Source organism: Pan troglodytes, chromosome 1, assembly GCF_028858775.2.
Source record: "Pan troglodytes isolate AG18354 chromosome 1, NHGRI_mPanTro3-v2.0_pri, whole genome shotgun sequence".
Taxonomy (NCBI): domain Eukaryota; kingdom Metazoa; phylum Chordata; class Mammalia; order Primates; family Hominidae; genus Pan; species Pan troglodytes.
In genome coordinates, this window is record NC_072398.2 from 228,124,853 (window position 1) to 228,138,145 (window position 13,293).

The following is a 13,293-nucleotide window of genomic DNA, read 5'->3' on the forward strand; positions in this document are numbered from 1 at the left end:
AGACAGAAGCCACCTGTTGAGCACAGCAGGACAGCAAGAGAAAGGACGCTGGCTCCTTGCCACTGTGGAGCTGCATTTGGACTGTTACATGCATGAGAACTAAACTTCTATGTCGTTTTGACCACTGTGAAACTCATTCTTGGTTACAGCAGCTGGAGTGTGTAATTTAACTCATGCAGAGATGCCTCATCCACTCTGGATGGCTTAGGGCTTAGATGTTCTTTGCAGAGACATGAACTCCAGTCATTCTATGATTTTTAAAAATCTATTGTCCTTTGGCAGTGCTGCTGCAAATTTCTGTTTCAGAAGGGAAAATAGTGCATATCATCTATAACTAGTGAAAATGTCTACTCTGATGAGTGTATATTAGTGAAGGTAATGCCAAGTGTTCTAATAAAAGAAACCCAAGAATATACCATGGCCCAGCACAGTAATGCTTTGTATGTTGCTGGAATAAAGTCCAGTTGGGTATTCCTGATCAGTCGGTGGTTCTCCTTCAAGCTGTGGTTCAGGACAAGCCCATTTCCTGGGCAACAGGGCCCCTTCCTGGGTCATCTCCATCCAGTCACTAGTTGGGGAAGGGAGAGAAGGAAACACCTTAGACGTGAGGCCTGGAAGGGGCACACAACACTTCCGCCCACATTTCTCATCCATAACTCAGTCACATGGCCCTACTAGACATAATAGAGGCTGGAAATGTGATCCCCACCTGAAATGCCAATTCCCAATTACATCCCTACAGCTTGGATGGAGAGCATAGATCTTTGGTGGATCAATAGCTGTGTGTCATGACTGCAGAGAGCTCTACAGCAGATCCAGCAATTTATGGTCAAAAATAGCTGTGTAAAAATAAGAGTACATTCACTTATGCGGGCACCAAACACCATCCATGTTCTGCTATTTACCCTAAGGAGACAAAGGCAACGACCTGCCCCAGACACAGCTCCACGCAGCTGAAATAAGAACTTGTCTCTTCTGCAGCAGACTCACCTGCCAGAATCTGTTGCTGTTCCCCACTGGGGAAGGAAGGGAGTGACTGCTCCTTCATCGAATGCCCAAAACGTTCATGTGAGGAGGGAGAAATCAGATTGTGGTCACTACAGGCATTTTCAAGCTAGAAGGGGTTCTCCAGTTCACGTAATCTCTTCATTTTCATCCTAATTCTGTCTTGTCCAGAAGCAAATATTTTTTGTGAAAAATCAGACCTTGTGGATGACCTTGAGCAGCCGGATATAAATTACTCCCACAAGCTTAGCGTTCCAATAATGGAACACTAGGCATAAATAGGTTAAACTTAATCTACAAATGTAACCCAGATGTAAGCTAGGGTCCCGTGTGGTCCAGTCTCAATGAGAAATTAAATTCAAAGAAGAATAGGCCAGGCGCAGTGGCTCTCACCTGTAATCCCAGCACTTTGGGAGGCCGAGGCAGGCGGATCATGAGGTCAGGAGATCGAGGCCATCCTGGCTAACACAGTGAAACCCTGTCTCTACTAAAAATACAAAAAATTAGCCAGGCGTGGTGGCAGGTGCCTGTAGTCCCAGCTACTCAGGAGGCCGAGGCAGGAGAATGGCGTGAACCCGAGAGGCGGAGCTTGCAATCATGCCACTGCACTCCAGCCTGAGCAACGGAACGAGACTCCATCTCAAAAAAAAAAAAAAAAAAAGTAGAATACAGCATCAAAGGTAGCACTAAGCTGTCCTCGAATCTCTTCAGGAAAATGATCATGGATCTAACTTTTTTTTTTTTTGAGACAGTCTCACTCTGTGGCCCAGGCTGGAGTGCAGTGGCACGATCTCGGCTCACTGCAGCCTTGACCTCCTGGGTGCAAGCAATCCTCCCTGCTCAGCCTCTTGTAGCTGGGACTACAGGTATGTGCCGCCATGCCCTGTTTTTTATTATTTTTTTTGATAGAGATAAGGTCTTGCTATGTTGCCCAGGCTAGTCTCAAACTCCTGGCCTGAAGCAATCCTCCTGCCTCAGCATGGATCTAATTTAGAGCCCACAGCCATACTTCTTTTCTCCCTTCCCTAATTCTCTTCCTCCTATATCTGTCTCAGAGCCTCTCACAGGGCAAATTCCAGAAATCCTCTCTAATACCCCCACCCCATTCACCTTTTGCATCTCCCCCACTACTTCTTTCCTCATATTTCTTATAGAGATAGATTTAGCCTCTCAGATACTTTTGTAAATGGACTTTATATGGTTTTAGAGCAGTTTTAGGCTCACAGCAAAATCCAACAGAAGGTACAGAGAGTTCACATGTACTCTCTGTCCCACCCCCACACACACAGCCTCCCCAACTATTAATATCCCCCACCAAATAGTACATTTATTACAACTGATGAACCTACATTAACATGTCATTATCACTGTATTAGTCCATTTTCACGCTGCTGATAAACACATATCTGAGACTGGGCAATTTACAGTAGAGGCTTTTTGGACTTATGGTTCCACATGGCTGGGGAGGCTTCATAATCATGGTGGCAGACAAGAGAAGAGAGCATGTGCAGGGAAACTCCTGTTTATGAAACCATCATATATCTTGAGACTTATTCACTATCAGGAGAACAGCATAGGAAAGACCCGCCCCATGATTCAATTACCTTCCACTGGGTCCCTCCCCAAACACATGGAAATTCAAGATGAGATTTGGGTGGGGACATGGTCAAACCATATCAATCACCCCAAGTCCATAGTCCACATTAGGACTCACCGTTGGTGTTGTACAGTCTATGAGTTTAGACAAATGTTTAATGACATGGACCCACTGTGACAGTATGATACAGAGGAGTTTCACTGCCCCAAAAAAGTCCTGTGCTTCACCTATTCATCCCTCCATCTCCCCAACCCATGGTGTTACCGGAAAAGGGGTCTTGATCCAGACCCCAAGAGAGGGTTTCTGGATCTCACGCACGAAGGAATTCAAGGCGAGTCACAAGGTGCAGTGAAGGAAGCACGTTTATTAAAACCTACTCCATTACAGATCACGGGACCTTCCGAGAGAATGCACCGTCTTTGTTTTAAGTTTTTCTTATATAGGGGTCTTGTCTACATAATGACTAAACCAAGCTGCGACTCTGTGAGGGGGAGCAGACAGCACGACAAAATTGATTATGCTACTGGTTTAAAGAAAACTATCCTTAACAGTCTAGTACATGAGTACATCAAAGCATATCTATAATTATCTTGAAAGCACATATTGCTATGGGTATTGGGACATCTGGGCTTTCTGTTGTTTTAGGAGTTTGTCCTTGCAGGCAGTACCAAGCTGCCTCCTTAGCTGCGACCATCTTAGGACCATGGGTTGTGACTGGCAAGGAAGGTACCTTGTTAGTCTCAAGACAGAGAAGATTTTTCAATGGTGTCACTCTGACTCTCCTCAGCTCCTGCTTCCCTAATGATGGCAGCTCCTCTTTTTACTGTCCCCATAATTTTTCCTCTTTGGGAATGTCACAGGGTTGGAGTCATAGGGTGTGTAGCCTTTCCAGATTGGCCTTTCACTTTGTGATCTGCATTTCAGGTTTCTCTATGTCTTTACAAGGATGGAAAGCTCACTCATTTTTAGCACTGAATAGTATTCCATGGTCTGCATGGATGTGCCACAGTTCATTTCTCCAATCATCTGCCAAAGGACATCTCGGCTGCTTCCAAGTCGTGGTGATTGTAAATGAGGCTGCTATCATCATCCAATGCATTTTAAGTCTTCCCTCCACTTTAGCCATTCTGTGAATTCCACTTCACGCTGACATCACAAAGACAGGACCCCTGAGGGACGGATGAGAGGAAATCAAGGAAGATTTTCAGAGGGCAGGTTGGGGGAGGCTGGGGACCTTCCCGGGGGGCACAAATCTTGTCTTGTCACTGAAGGATGCACACAGCTCATGGAGACCACGTCAACCACCGGCCTAAGGAAAGCAGTGGGAAAGCTGTGAGTTGAAGCCAGAGATGAATCCATGCTCAACCTGTGTGTGGCAGAACTCCTAGGTACTTGCTAGGGAGGGTCCTCAAAACCAGCTCCAGGTCCTCAAAATTAGTGAACAAGCGGTGGACACCACAGAGCAAAGCCACTGCTCAGAGAAAGCACACATCCTGGTTGCTATGTCTTCCATGCACGGGGCCCTCACTATGGACCAGACACTCCTAAGGGCCACGCACCCTGTACGATACCTGATCCCCCATCTACCTTCCCTTTACAGTAAGTGTGACGCGGCTTAAGCAGCTTGTCTGAGTTTGCACAGCTGGCAAATGGCTGAGCCATGACTCACACCCAGGTCCATCCACCGCCAAAGCTCCAGATCTCTGGCATCCTTCTAAGGTCAGAAAGGGAAAGAAATCCCTAATAAGGAGCCTGTGTGACGGCGTGCCCCCCTCCACTTTCCCACCCCCGCCAAGGACCCGTTTGAAGGCTGTTCACACCAGTCACTGCAATCACCATTGAGCACAGAGATGACAGTTCCAGCAAGCACTGACCTTCCAGCCCACTCTGCGGAGGAGAAGACTGAGGGGCAGAGACGATGTTGATTTGCTGCAGTTGACTCTGACCCTAATTTCCCAGCGCTGACTCAAACTCATCAAGAACACTGCTTTCACTGAGTGTATGAGTGATTTCTCCATCCGTGTGGCTTTACCTGAACTCACACCGGTCCCACGGCCCAGGTGTGGGGCCGAGCACTCCCCTCTGCCTCCTCCCTGGACTGCAGGACCTGTGTCTCGCTTTATGAAAGAGGTGCCATTTGGGGAAGACTCGCATTGTCAGGAGCGCTGTGGACGCTCCGGGCGGAGATCAACACGATGATGATGCCGGGTGGAGGGAATGTGCGCTTCTCAGGAGGTAAATCACACCCTGCGCAGCGCCTATGGATTTTTGCTTTTCCTTGGCTGGTAGGAGCCGAGGAGGCTGCCTTCGCTGTGATATTTCTGCAAGTTCTCATCCCCAGTGGGAAGAAGAATTGCCTGTGTTTGCTGAAATTAAAGCCAAAACCCAGCCGGCGCAGATGGGAGGGGGAGGCTGGGAGCAGGTGGGAGCTGGTGTGCGGGAGTGGACTCAGGCCCTGGGGCAGGGGGGAAGAAGGGGGACCGTAGCATTATTTGGGAAACAGTCTTCTCAGGGCACATAAGGACGGCAGAGGATTTTTTTGGGGGAGTGGATGGAGCTACCATAGAATGAGGTCCTGAAAGTCAGCAAGATGGAGGAGCTGGAGGCCACCATGTTAAGTGAAATGAGCAAAGCAGAGCAAATACGGCATGTTCTCACTCACACAGGGGAGCTAAAAGGTGGATCTCACAGAGGTAGACAGTAGATTGTGGGTACCAGAGACCGGGAAGGGGAAGGGAGTGGGGGGATGAAGACAGGGTGATTGATGGGTACAAATATACGGTTGGATAGAAGAAATAAGTCCTAGTGTTAGAGCAGCAGGGTGACTATAGTTCACAATAATCTATTGTACATTTCAAAACAGCCAGAAGAGAATAATCTGAATGTCTCCAGCATCAAGAAAAGACCAGTATTGAAGGTGATGGATGCCTTAATTACGCTGATTGGATCTTTACAAATTATATTAATGTATTAAGTTATTACATGTATGCAGAAACTCTGTACACCTATTATGCACCAATAAAAAAGAAATTTTTTAAAGTGAGCAAAGGCCCCTTTGCCTCGGATCTCAAGTCTAAGAAACAGGCCCCGATGCCTTTAGGAAACCCCAAAAAGGAACGGGGCCCTTCTGGGAAGCAGAGCCGGTGAAAAAACACCCTGGACCTCAAAATTGAGCAAGCAGGGTTATGTTTCCCAGGCCAAACTGTCATCTTTACCCTAGAAATTGGGCCACACCTATGGTGCTGAATGGCTGTACCTTGGGCTTCAAGTTCCCAGATCCCACACTCCTTCCAGGTCCTATGAAAACCCCACAGCATCCCCAGGGATCCTCTGCAGGCCTTAGACAAAGCTCAGCCTCCCACTGGACATTATTCTTGAACTCGACCTTGCTGCTGCCCTGGGCCCAACTGTGGGTTTGAGATTTCCTAGTGGCCCCTGGAGAACGGTCCCTGTATCGCCTGAAAGGGACCCCCTCACTAGATGCCCTATAGGCCTGCAGGTCCATGCACCAGGTCTGGCCCTTGCTTTGCTGGTCCTGAGCTCAACCCTGAGGATTAACTGGACTGGAACTGGGTGCCCGCGTGCCACCTTGCCCACCCATGCTTCATACATGTCACAAGCTTCACCCTTTCTTGGGACAAACCAGCTCATCATCCCCTGGCCCCTGGCTGTTGTGAACGCCATCTCCATCTTGGGATGTGCCAGCCTCGATTTCCTTCTCTGTACAGGAGGAGCCAAAAGCATTTTGCTGACCTCGGTGCAGATCAACCCTGCAACAAGGTGCAGAAGAGGCACCAAAGGGGCTTTGTAGCCAGCAACATGCCAGATCCATGCACCTTGTTGATGCAGCCGACTCTGCAGGGGTGCAGGAGGTGAGGACTCACACAGGGGTGCGGGAGGTGAGGACCCACGCAGGGGCGCAGGAGGTGAGGACCCACGCAGGGGTGCAGGAGGTGAGGATCCACACAGGGGTGCGGGAGGTAAGTATCCATGAAAGGGTGCGGGAGGTGAAGACCCAAGCAGGGGTGCCATCGAAGGCCATGGGAGGGACGGCTCCAGGAACAGAGGCAAGGCCCACCCCACCCTGACTATGAGGGGACAAGTCCATGGCCAAGGATCTTGGGAGCCATTATCTCTGCTACACGCCATGCAAGCAGAGGTGCCCTCTGGCAACCAGGTGCCGCTCTGGGTACAGCCGATGCAAACACGAGAGAAAGCGTCAACCAGATGGGATCATCGGCCCAGGGACAGAGAGAGGGGGGTGGCGTCGGACAGGTGGGCCAGGCACATGTGCCCAGCAGGACCCCACAGGGAGGGGAGCAAGGCTGGGGGAGGGATGGGGCACTGAGCAGCCGGTGCTAGAACAATCAGGAAACCTCCCAGGCAGGCATTCAAGCGGAGGCCCTGGTCAGCGGCGGGAGGGAGCCTCCGGGGAGGGTGAGACCTGGGAGAGGCTGTGCCTGCCAGCTCCTTGTCCTGTGGTATCTTTGCCCGGCTTTGGCACCTAGGGATCACTGGACTCAAGAGGCGCTGAGAAGCATTTTCTCCTCCCGTCTTTTGGAGGTGTTTGTGAAGATCTGATATTAACTCCTCTTCAGGTGTTTGGTAGAATTCAGCAGTGAAGCTGTCTGCGGGGCAGATGCCTGTGAAAGGCCCCCTGGTGTGTTCGAGGCACAATGATGACGAGGTCGGTGTCCCCCGGGACAGAGAGGGCAGCAGGTGGTGGGCAGCAGGCCTTATGCAGGGCCCAGCAGGGTGAGGAGAGTGAAGGGTGCCATGTGGGGGAAGTGACAGGGCCCGGCTGTGTAGCAAGGAAGCCCTCTGGCCCCTGCCCTGTGGTGTAAAGGCTTTCACGGGAAAGGAACAGAGGCGAGAGGTCAGGTGCCACCAGTGCCATCCGCTCTTACCTCATTGCACACATGAGCTCATCAGGATGGGCTCTCGATTCTCTGGAGGAGTCCAGGGTCGAGTCCAGGAATCAGCCCGAGGTCAACTTGGAGAAAGACCGTGTGTCTAGCGTCTGCCTCCCTCCCTCGCAGCCTCCTACTCGCCTGGCCTCCACCGCCCACCCAGCACCCCTGGGGACTGTCCCCATCCCCCCAGGGACTCCAGAGGGAATGTGTTTTGTGCCGTGTGGAAAACAAGCCATGCTCACTGCACACCACGACAGGCCCTTCAAGCTGTCAGAGTCCCTGCATGTGGAGTGAAAAGGGGGAAAAAAGACAATTTACAATTGCAAATTGGAACCCCTCTCTCGGAGTGGAGTGATAATCCAGCTAGGGAGACAGATGGTGAGGAAGTGCTCCAGGAACATGTTACAACACATCACGGCCTAGCAGAGACGAGAGGCTCCAGGAGGGACCTGGTGCCTGCCATTCCAACCTTGAGGGGCTCCTGGAGGGACGCTGAGGACAAGGCGGCTGTCCCGTCACCTCGCTCTTGTCTCTGCCCTCACCTCTCCCCACTGTGCAGGACTCAGGACTACGGGCGCCCAGACACAAAGGCCCAGAGCCACAGAACAGTGAACTCCACACTGTGCAGCTGTTGGCGGGAGGGGCGGGGAGAGAGACCAGAGTCCCATTTCTGCTGCCTTTTAAATAAAAGACAAGGAGGATGGCGAGGAGGAGGTCAAAACTCACTGCAGTCTATACCGCGGCACAGATCCCGACTCAGGGTGGGGGCATGTGGGAGGGACAGAGGGAGGGGGAAAACACAAACAAAGAGGGAGGAGGAGGCCCCTCCGCTTCATGCAATCGGGAACAGGTGTGCGGGAACCCTGGGGTGTCTGGCGTCTGGCATGGCAGGCTCCCATCCTGGGTTCCGCCAATGCCGCCGGCGAGGCCTCCCTCTCTCCCCAAATGCTGCTCTTTTCAGAGGGGAAAAAAAGGCATCATTCCAAAGATAGGGTAGACGCTGAATGAACAAATGTTTTTAAACACCCATGTTGTCATTATTTCTTCCAGAAGTTGATTCATTTACGTGGTGATCTGAAAGCCTGTCACTCACTGAGGCCAGAGTGGACCCTCAAAGTCAGGCACTGGTTCAGGGACCAGGCCCTGAGGTGCGGGGATAGACGGAGCCTGACAAAGGCCAAGACACAGTGCTCTGGGTCCAGGCTGGGGACAGGAGTGGCGGGGCAGCGGAGGACAAGGAGACAGCCAGGCAGACCCCAAAGCCTGGACCGGGCTGGTCTCGGGGACGTGAGGGTGTGGAGGGAAAGAACGTTCCCTGCAGACAGAACGTAGGATGGGCAGCACATGGGACAGCTCGTGGTTCAGCCAGGCTGCAGGGACTCCAGAAGGTTCTATGGCTGAGTCTTTACTGCAGACTGGAAATCTTCAATGAGCTGCTAACAAAAAAGTGTCAGCAAACAATCAAAACCAAAACATGTGTATGGATGCAGTGGGGCGGGGCAAGGGACGTTGAGCTGGTGGAAAATGAAGAAAGGAGAGGGAGAGCCATGGGGCTGCTGAGCCTGGACCGGCCCATTCCCGCTGGGCTTCAAGGCTGTGGGAGCATTGGTGTCCTGGCCTGGAATCGGTGAGCACAAAAGCACCAAAGATCTGAAAGGTTCTCTGATCAAAGACCCCTTTGTGAACTGTTCAATATTTTCAGCAGAAATCCAATAAATGTCAGAGGTTTTTTGGGGTTTTTTTGTTTGTTTGTTTATGCACCACCTGTTTCTCCCTATGGGAAAAGAAAATGATAACTACTGCTAAAAAATGAACATTTAAAAACCCCTAAAAGATCATCTGAGGTGCATGTGAAGCTGTTCTGGGCCATGCCTGAATGTGAACAGAGCCAGCCACTTCGCCATGCAGGGAAAGCCTTGGAAGGGAAAAGGAAAGCCCAGGCTGCCCGGCGGCTACAGCTCTGGGCGGCGTGTTCCTCACCCTCCTCTCCCACCAGTGACTGCCTCGGAGGGCAGACCTCAACTCTTCCCGAAGGCTGAGTCCGAGAGGCCCCGGCGCTGAGGGCGTAGCAGCCCACTGGACCTCACCCCTTGGCACCCCTGCCCTCAGGGCACAGGAGTGACTTGAGGCTATGGCTGGCTCGGGGCCCTAGAGGAAGTCACATCTGGTCATTGAACACACAAGGCAGGTGTCGGGACAGCGCTGTGTTTGGCACTCACTCACTCATTCATTCATGTATTCATCTGTGGGTTGTGAAATTAACTTCGCAAATATTTACAGAGAGCTTTCCAGGGTTCTTCAAAGGGAAGAAATAAAGACGTTAGCAGAGTTCCTGTTTAAGCTTCGCTCTCATTGCGTCCTGGCGTCATGTGGGGCCTCAGGGTGACTTGGCAAAGTGAGCTCCCACTTCCTCCAACCGAAAAACACCAGCAGGCAGGATCACATGGCCAAGGCGGTGAGTCCCGCTCCACTAAGGCAAATCTTGAAAAGTGCCTCCATCTCTGTTGGTTTCCTGAAGCCACAAACTGGGCAGCTTCAACAACAGAAACTTATTCTCTCCCCGTCCCGGAGGCCAGAAGTCCAAGAAGAAGGTGTGGACAGGGCTAGTTCTTTCTGAGGCCTCTCCCCTTGACTCCCAGATGGCTTTTTTCACTGTCACATGGCCTCTGTGTGTGCTTGCGCATGCCTGTGTCCAAACCTCCCCTTCTTAGAAGGACACCAGTCCTGTGAGATTAGGGCCCATCTGAATGACTTCATGTTAACTTAATTCTGCCAAGACCCTATCCCCAAATAAGGTCGCACTCACAGGTTCTGGGGGTAAGGACTTCAGCATGTGGATTTGGTAAGGGGATACACAATTCAGCCCATGACAATCGCTGAGCCTTCATCTTCTCATTTAAAAAAAAAAAAAAAAAAAAAGGCCGGGCACAGTGGCTCACGCCCATAATCCCAGCACTTTGGAAGGCTGCGGCCAGCGGATCATTTGAGGTCAAGAGTTCAAGACTAGCCTGGCCAACTTCTTGAAACCCTATCTCTACTAAAAATACAAAAAAAAAAAATACATAGCAGGGCATGGCGGCATATGACTCTATAGTCCCAGCTACCTAGGAGGCTGAGGCAGGAGAATTGTTTGAACCCAGGAGGTTGCAGTGAGCTGAGATCGAGCCACTGCACTCCAGCCTGGGTGATAGAGTGAGACTCTATCTTAAAAAGAGAGAGAGAGAGACAGGCCAGGCGTGTTGGCTCATGCCTGTAATCCCAGCACTTTAGGAGGTTGAGGCAGGCAGATCACTTGAACCCAGGAGTTTGAGACCAACCTGGGCAACATGGTGAAACCCTATCTCTACAAAAAAAATACATAAATTAGCCAGGCGTGGTGGCTCATGCCTGTAGTCCTAGCTGCTCGGGAGGCTGAGGTGACAGGATCACTTGAGCCCCAGAGATGGAGGCTGCAGTGAGCTGATAGTGCCACTGCACTCCAGGCTGGGCGATAGTGACACCCTGTCTCAAAAAAAAAAAAAAAAAAAAAAAAGGGAGAGAGAGAGAGAGATAGCACCTGCCCCAACTCTCTCCCAGAGCAGACCCACTGGATTGGGCCCAAAGGGTGCCCTGTGAGCTTCAGAGGGCTGTGCTGTAGGCGCCACCCACTTTCCTCTCAAGTACAGTCAGCAAGAGAGACAGGGACTCTCACCTCCCAGTGCCCCTCAGAAAATCAGAGGTCCCGGGCAGGATGTTGGCCTGTGGTCCACTGGCTCCTTTAAGAAAAGCCAGGTGTCCTCAGAGACCCGCACATAAGGTCAGTACTCTCTCAGCAGACCAATCCATTTCTCCCCACTAAGTAGCATCTGATGGCGTTAGATGCTAAAACTCTCTCTTCAGAAGTAATAAAAAATAAAAATAAAAATAAAAAAGGCAGTCCCTTAGTGGGAGGGTGTTTGGCATTTCATCTGAATTCCATAATGAATAATTTATATGAAAGTTTTATCGGAGCCCAGCTTTCCACAATAAATGTTCCCTGAGAACACACGCAAATGCTTCAGCAGCCATCTCTCTCTCTGCTGGATTGGGCTGACGGCCCAAATCAGATCTGAGTTGCTGCATCACTCATTTACAAAAAATATCATAATCTTACTTTTATGTGCATTTTTCCCAGCATCCGTGGGTGACAAGTTTGAGAGGCACAGGCAGCAGTGGCCACTGCTTCTGTTGGATCCAGGAGGGAAGGGAGGTTCTGAGCTTTGGAGCGGGAAGTGAGGAGCCTCAGCTGTCTGCACTCTTTTGCCTGCAACACAACAATTAGGAGAGGGACTAGGAGGAAAGGAGCCACCTGGTTTCTGGGGCATAGAAGCCCTATGCAGCCACGTGTCCCGAGCAGAGTGAGGTGGGGAGGGGGCCAGAAGGAGACCTCAGTTATTCAGCGTCAGGAGGGGGGGTCCAGAGTGTGGCTTGGGGACAGGGAGACCCAGCTTGAACCCTCCTCCTAGCTAGGTTATGTGGCTTCTCTGAGTCCTTGACCTTATTTGGATAATGGAAAAAAGAGAACCCACCTTTCAGGACTGTCCTGGGAATGTACTGACCTGTTGTGGGCAGCGTGGTCATCACACCAACCTTCACATCCAATAAATGCTTGCAGAACTGACAGGCACATGGCACGAGCACGCCGCTAACCAGGACTGTGCTTTCTGATATTGCTGTTTCCATGGTGGCAGGGAGAGGGCTCCAGCCCAGCTGCAGCGTCCAGAGGCACAGCCCCCGCCTCCTGCATTCGCTGCCCAGGGGTTCACGTGTCCTCAGCTTAATGTCTTCTTAATATTTTATACACTTTCTCCTTTGTGAATTCATCTCTTTTCATGGAGGAATTGCCTGTGTGTGCCCAGTGGGAGCTTGAAGGCATCAGTCATCGTCACATCCTCCTGAGGATTTCTCAGTCAGCCGCTCTAGGCAGGTCCTGAGGGAGGGGATGGAGGAGACCCCAGAACCTGGCGCTGCCCTTCCTGTCCCAGCCAGGTGGGTGTCCTGGTTTAGGGCTGCCAGGGACATGGCCTGTCCCAGGGACACAGGCGTCAGCACTGGCTCTGCTGCTCACCAGCTGTTTGACTTGGAGCAAGTTTCTTAACCTCTCTACGCCTGTTTCCTTATCTCTAAACTGAAGTGATCATGATCCCCTCCCCAAGGGAAGTCGGGAGGCTCCGGGATGGGACGGTGCACACGCAGCCTTCACATCGTGCTGAGGCAGCACCAAGCGTGCACCCGAGAAATGCCAGTTGTCTTGTGCAGCTAGTCCTGCAGTCCTCCCAGTCTGCAGGAGCAGGAAGGGAGCCTGGGCTGGGAGCTGCCCGTTGCCCACAGTGACGTGCTGGAGGACCCAGGACAAGGCCTGGCTCTCCACCCGCTGCACCGTCCACCTCTGCCTGGTTGACAGCTTCGCCAGCCATTCCGTTTGCCTTCTCCACTCCCTCCTTCCCTATAGGAACCAGCTCTGGGTTTGGCACCCAAAACCAAAAGGACTGGCCCCTTCTCTGCGCTGCCCATGGACTTGGGAGGCTGAGCGCATCTCTCACTCTGGACGGATCCCAATTAGCCAATCACAGTATGTCATCCTCCTTGCCAGGGATTATTTCAGCCAATCAGCACACAGACTCCCTCTGGTGACTCTAATAGGTCCAGGAGCAGGCACATGCCTTAGGCTGGCCAATCAGAGAGGTGAGAAGGACTTTCACTCCACCTGTCCTTCTCCCACCAGGTGTGAATGAGCAAGCTCCTCTCATTGCAGCAGGC

General features: G+C 51.6%; 2 long non-coding RNA genes across 3 annotated transcripts; one reads left to right on the forward strand and one right to left on the reverse strand.

The window, feature by feature from the left end:
* Positions 1–237: 237 nt before the first annotated feature.
* LOC104005916 (uncharacterized) lies at positions 238–12,467 on the reverse strand. The gene is made up of 3 exons (XR_679413.3): positions 12,093–12,467; positions 11,648–11,797; positions 238–568 (listed from the first exon to the last, which is right to left on the reverse strand). It is a non-coding gene; the product is annotated as an uncharacterized LOC104005916 (long non-coding RNA).
* Positions 3,785–8,222, forward strand: LOC107974589 (uncharacterized). 2 transcript variants are annotated; one of them, XR_001717408.3, is made up of 6 exons: positions 3,785–3,990; positions 4,203–4,837; positions 5,466–5,519; positions 6,331–6,474; positions 7,111–7,289; positions 7,642–8,222. It is a non-coding gene; the product is annotated as an uncharacterized LOC107974589 (long non-coding RNA). The 2 variants fall into 2 exon arrangements; XR_010155162.1 differs by having other exon boundaries at positions 3,787–3,990; positions 7,201–7,289.
* Positions 12,468–13,293: the final 826 nt, after the last annotated feature.